This window comes from Episyrphus balteatus, chromosome 2, assembly GCF_945859705.1.
Source record: "Episyrphus balteatus chromosome 2, idEpiBalt1.1, whole genome shotgun sequence".
NCBI lineage: Eukaryota > Metazoa > Arthropoda > Insecta > Diptera > Syrphidae > Episyrphus > Episyrphus balteatus.
In genome coordinates, this window is record NC_079135.1 from 232456 (window position 1) to 238557 (window position 6102).

At 29.1% G+C, this 6102-nt stretch overlaps 1 protein-coding gene across 13 annotated transcripts in view; it reads right to left on the minus strand.

Annotated features, from left to right (window-relative positions):
• LOC129908502 (gamma-aminobutyric acid receptor subunit beta) overlaps window positions 1-1112 on the minus strand; it is a 33956-nt gene extending 32844 nt beyond the window's left edge. For 4 of the 13 annotated variants that reach the window (XM_055985035.1, XM_055985040.1, XM_055985038.1 and 1 more), the window contains exon 1: window positions 96-810. The gene's annotated coding sequence lies outside the window, so the exon portion shown is untranslated. Of the gene's footprint in view, window positions 1-8 lie in introns of all 13 variants that reach the window. The other 9 variants (XM_055985042.1, XM_055985039.1, XM_055985027.1 and 6 more) reach the window with 5 other exon arrangements.
• Between the last annotated feature and the right edge of the window lie 4990 nt (window positions 1113-6102).

Sequence of the window (6102 nt, forward strand, 5' to 3'; positions counted from 1 at the left end):
AGACATACCGATTTATATATATAAAATATTAGTTATAATTTATTAATTTTTCCATTTAAATATATTTTCAAATAATTAAAGGATTCTTTTCTCACTGAATTTAATAATTTTTTCACATTACAGAAGGACACATTTTAGATTTTTTGTTTAAAATAAGCGACTTTGCAGAGACCGACTGCCCCAGAACTTACATCACGAAGAAATTTCAGGGTGCGACCAGGCAAATTTTACTTTAGTCTCCCGAACGAAAACCTACACAAAAGCAGACCCAAACACACAGACACAAAACTTCTACAGACAAAAGTATCCTTCTGCTGTTTCAATACACACAATACGAAATGCGGTGAGGCTGCTATCACGCAAGCACAATCAAATACTCGATATATGTACTCAACTTCACCATTTAAACCAAAACATCTTGTTTTCTTCTTTGCCATCATTATTATCATTGTCACATTTATGATCCATTCTATTGTTAGAATGAAAAAATAGTCCTGTATTTGGTTAGAAGTTGGAACAGTACGCACATCCTTTCATATAAACATCTTAGTATTATTATTTTTTTTTTGTTTGTTCATTTTTTTTTTCTTTAAGAGTAAAAGCTTATATTTCATGTTTTCGTCGTGTCGGTTGTCCTTTAGAGCTTTAACGTTTTGCGAAGAAATTGTTCAGAATCCCTGGATCCAGGAATATATTCAACGCCCTTTCTTCGAAAACGTTGCACACCACTTACTTCAATTGAAAAATTAATACAAAGATGACACACTTCCGATAGAAGACGTTTTAGCCTTTCAAATAGTACGTGATTCTAGTTACCTACTGTGCAATAATACTCTCTGATGGAATTCGTATGCAACAGAATAGAATAGCGAGGCGAACGTCTAGTTTTCTTTAGCACAATTATTTTTTGTATGGTCAAGGAAGCTTGTTGGTTGTATTCAGTGTTCCCTCTTCCTTTGGCACTTGTGCCAGGCCTTACAATACAACTCCTCATAAATGTTTAAGGAATATGAACGCGCAAGCGTTTAACCCGGGAATTCGGTTACGGCGAGCTCCTAACAGTAGCAGCTCTCAGCGAGACTTTTATTGATTTCTTCCACTGCAAAACACTTACTCTATGCACAGAATGTGCTTGATGATATTTGTTTGATAATAACAACAATTTTGTTGGGCCCATCCTTTCTAAAAGAGAGTGTGCAGGTTGACATACATATCGGTGTGTTTACATATACTTGGATACATCCTTGGTCCATCCTTTTTGATGACGCTAGTTGATCATGATGATGTTTATTTTTTTTTTATTTTTGCTGATGATGGTGTTCATGATGGTAGAACCATGTGTGTTGCCTTCAATGACGTCATAACAAATTGAATAACTTCAGGTTATAATCAGTTGGAGAGTTTGAGCTCACGTTGCTATGCTGCCAAGCGAATTCCAAGGCACATCGATAAGCTTTTATGCTAAAGAGTTCATTGAATACGTTAAATTATAAATAATGAAGCTTATGGGGATGATGTTACACCTATAAGGGTATTATTGGTTTTGGTTCTATTTATCGTTTGTTTGTATCCCTAAGAATAAAATGGGAATATAAAATTAATGTGTCATTTATGAGAAGATAACAGATTTTCCGTAGGCACAAATAAGGGTTGAAAAATAATATTTGGGTGGTTCCTTATAAAGCTTTAAACAGAAAAGGCAATAGAGTTTCCTATAATGAAAGCTATTTTTTCAGAAAGGAAGCTTATTTATGACAGTTTTGATGTTTTCAAAGTTGGAAGACAGATTGCAGGACTGTCGAATACTATCGAAGAACTGAATACTACTGCGATATTTGATGATTACAAAAATATTAAATTAGTAAAGAGTTTTATATTTATATAAAAAAAAATTATTTATAGGAAAACGTTTTGTTTTAATGTACCGTTTAATGATTGATTTTTGTCATTCAAGGCATTCAAATAAACGTGAAATCAATTTTGAATAAGTAAGTTTTTAAAAGTATGGAAATATCAAGTTATACACTCCTGCTCAAATTTAACGCACACCATATTTATTTTACAGAAAAGTCCTGTTATTACTTTATCTCACAGTATCGTGGTTATTTTCTCAAATGATACAGGAGTGAGCTTAAATTGAAGGTATGGAATAAAATGTTTGTTGAGAAGATTTGGAGAGGTATGCTGAAGTCTATCTGTCAACCCGCGAACCTTTTAGAGATGAGTCATAGATTTTCATGAAGTAAAATCAGCTTTACAACACTTACGGACCTAGTGAGCTCTCCTAGACATACTTAAGTACCCAAAGATACTTGACTGATATCCTCGAACAGCATGCGGTTCGATAATGCGTAATAGAGTGGTTTGAGAATATCTTCAAGATTAAAATATGCCACCCTTGAATTGACCACACAGATATTCGGATTTAAATTCAATAGAAAGTTAAATTGTGGAATGGACAGACCACTCCAAATTATCAAATGCGCTAGAGGAGACCATACCAAGTGTTGAATAAAATTATTGGAAAGAACTGTAACGTGCTTCCATTAAAAAAATTTGTTTTTCTTTAAAAACAAAAATTATTATAATATCAGTTTTCAGACCTTGAATTGCTAGATTTGGTTCATCTTTTTTTTGGTTGATAATACTGTTGCTGTTTAGCATTTTTCTGACTTGCTAAACAATAAGCAAACATAAAAAAATACAACAAATAATTTTAAAGCCATTTTAAATAAGATGCAGGGGTATAACTAAAGAAGAAAAAAGTGTGCTTTAATTTTGAGCAGGATGGTTAAAGGACACGAAAACGTACTTAAAAAAATGTACTATAAGAACTAGTTAAAAAACATTTTTTCTATGGAGTTATGATGAATTTCCAAAAACCCAAATATACCTTAAACTTTGTTAACAAGTACCAAAGCAAGATGAAAATTATGTTTGCAATGTTTGTCTAAAGAAATTTTGGGCACTTGAGTTTTAATTAATACATATTTCAAAACATTAATATTTTGCAACCCAAAATGAACCTTAAAAAAGTTAAAAAATGGTAATTTGTACAATATCTTTTAGAAAAATCGATAATTTATTAGTTTTAAGGTTTTATTATATTTATACTAGCTGACCCAGCGGACTTCGTTCCGCCATTTCTTGTATTTATTTCTATTTTCGACTTTGTATTTTGTCATAATTCCCAATACAAAAAGGAAATCAAAACTTGAAAAGTTCTTCCAATTAATTTAAAAATATTCACTTTTAAAATTAAAAAAAAAAGTGGCCTATGTTAAAAACGTTTTTTAAGTTTTTTAATTTACCATTGTGAAGCTTGTAGTGAATGTAGCGTTATGTGTGGTATATCAAATGAATGAGGTAATATTATCAGGATGCTCAATAAAGATAAATCAAATTTTTGTAAGTTCCAGATCAAAAGATGTAACGTGTTGAAAAATAGAGTTTTATTTTACCGATATTTCAAATTTGTCATTACAAAATTAATTGAAACTTTGTACAAATATAGTCTTGCCTATTATCTATCTACACTGTAAATTTCATTCATTTATCTATTGAAGAAAAAAAGATAAAAATAAAAAACTGTTAAAAACGGCCAAAAAACTTGGGACAAAAAAAAAATTGTTTTTCCCGTTATTCGGTCAAAAATCGATTTAAAAATTCAAAAGTTTGTACATGCATGCGCATGATTAAAACCTATATTTCCTATAAATTTGAGATTTTTTGCAGACTTTTAAAACTTCCAAAAAAATAAAAGACTACTCAAAAATGTCCCTAAAAATTAGGTTGTTTTTCAAAAATTTTTAATTCAAAATACAGGGCTTATGAAAAAAATCCGTTTTAGACCCCTAATTTTTTTTTAAATATCTTTCTTATAGTGTAACTCAAATTTCTGTGCAAAATTTTGCGTACCTCTAATTAGTCTTTTGTCGAAGGTCTATGACTGCAAAAAAACCCTCACAACTTGATTTTGAAATTTTTTTAAATTTTTTCAATACCTTTTTTAACTATTGAATAAATTTGTCTATCATTTAAAAAAAGTCAACTCTTTACGACTTACCGTTTAGAAAATAGCCTCTTTTTTCAATGTCGTGTTACCCCTATTTACCCTAAAAAATCTTGAATTTTTTTTGCCTTAAACCTTCTCCTCTTATGCCTCTTTGATTTCAAAAAAAATTAAGAAAATGAGTCAGTCTGTGTGGCCGGTTAGCGAACGTACACAAAACCAAACTTTAATATATATAATAGATTTCAAAAATAGTTTTCTTCTCTTAGCTCAATAATAACACTGTTCTATAGATGAGTAATTACATGAAAAAGTGGACACGAAATGTGAACAAAGTCAATATTTTTTTATGCAAGTTGCAAGAAAAGATCCTTTATTGTATACCTACCCTTATAACTAGAAATTAAAATCAGATAGTATAAAATAATCTATAAGCATTTTTAAAGCATAAGCTTTCCAACCATGGAAAAATTTCACATGAACGTGACGGAAAAACAGGCCCACAGAAAATAAGATCAATCTAATAGTGACAATGACAATATCCTCTCGTGATTGCTTAAATAAATTAGCATTTAAGCAAATTTCTAAACACAATATTTGATTGTTTAAATTTAAAATTACTTTAGTGAAAATGAATCTATTCTCTATTTTTGCAACAGCAAATCGCAGGAAACATGAGTTACTAAATTAATGTAACATGAGATACCTAAATATTTTCAAACTTTTCCTCGAAATATTGAACTAATGTTTGGTTTTGTCACTAATTTTAAAAGCTTTTAATGTATGTATGGAATCTTCATTAAAAATTAATTAAGATTCTAAATTTTACAGAAAAACTTCATACTGCTCGTGCCCGATTTATTTAACGTGAGTTACCAACAGACTTTTATTTTTTCTTATCAAATGGTTAAAATAAAAAAAAAAACTCTTTTACTACATTATAAAATTAATATGAATGCTACATTCATGGACAGTATTTTCGTATCAATTTATTTTAAAATTGACAAAAAATATCTATTTTTGTATTGCAAATTTTTTCTGAATGTAACGTGAGTAGCCATGGAAATGCCCAGATAGTTAATTTTAACATTTTAAGTCTGTACCAAAAATCAGTAACTAACGTTAACATATTTTCAACTAACACAGTCTTGTATAATACTTAAATTCTGTGTACTATATATTTTAATAACCCACATTCATAAAGTAACATCATCTCAAACTTCAAGGGTCTTTGCAATAATTTTCAAAAAAAAAATATTTTACTTAAAGATACTTCAGCGGTTATGTAATCAAAACGAGAACTAAATCTCATATTAATAAATTAAAATAAACTACAATAATATTATAAGAAAGGACATCCCTGACATGGAATAAACTACAATTTGTGCTTTTAAAAATTAAAAGCTTGAGAAACATGAAGTTAATGTACTAAATATTGCAGTTCTCTGCGATAATTTTAAGTGTTGAACATTAAAGCTTAGAAGAAGCTTCATTCACCCTATTGTAATGACACCAAAATGCTTTCTCATTTTTTTGTTCCGATACTTTTATTATTGTAATAATTAGAATTTAATATTTTACTTGAACTACATTATTTTAACATGGCATTCTTTAATTTTTGTTACAATTTGTTGTTGTCCATAAATTCTTGCATAGTTAGAGCATATAGAAATTTGATATGCGTTTGATAATTTAAAAAGAACCTTACAAAACTTTAATTATTTTTTTGTGGTGATTTTTTTTTTTGTTTCACTGTAATGTAGATTGAAACAAAATAAAAGTTCTAAAAGTGGGAGTGTTTATTTCTTCCTTCTAATAGAAGAGCATATAAGTTGTAAATAATTAAATAAAAACAGAAAACAAATGAAAAAAGAAACAAAACTACTATTTATGTAATTTTAGACCAAGCTGTTGAGTAAGCCTTTTACTTTCATTCAATTAACAGCTAAAAAAAACTATAACTATTTTCAAAAACAATGCAATGCAAAGAAAAGCTTTTCATAATTTTTCACAATAAGCAAAATGCTTTTTAGCTTTGTGTTGGAAATATTCTTAAAAGGCAATTTGGTTTGTTGAATGAATTTTTTTTT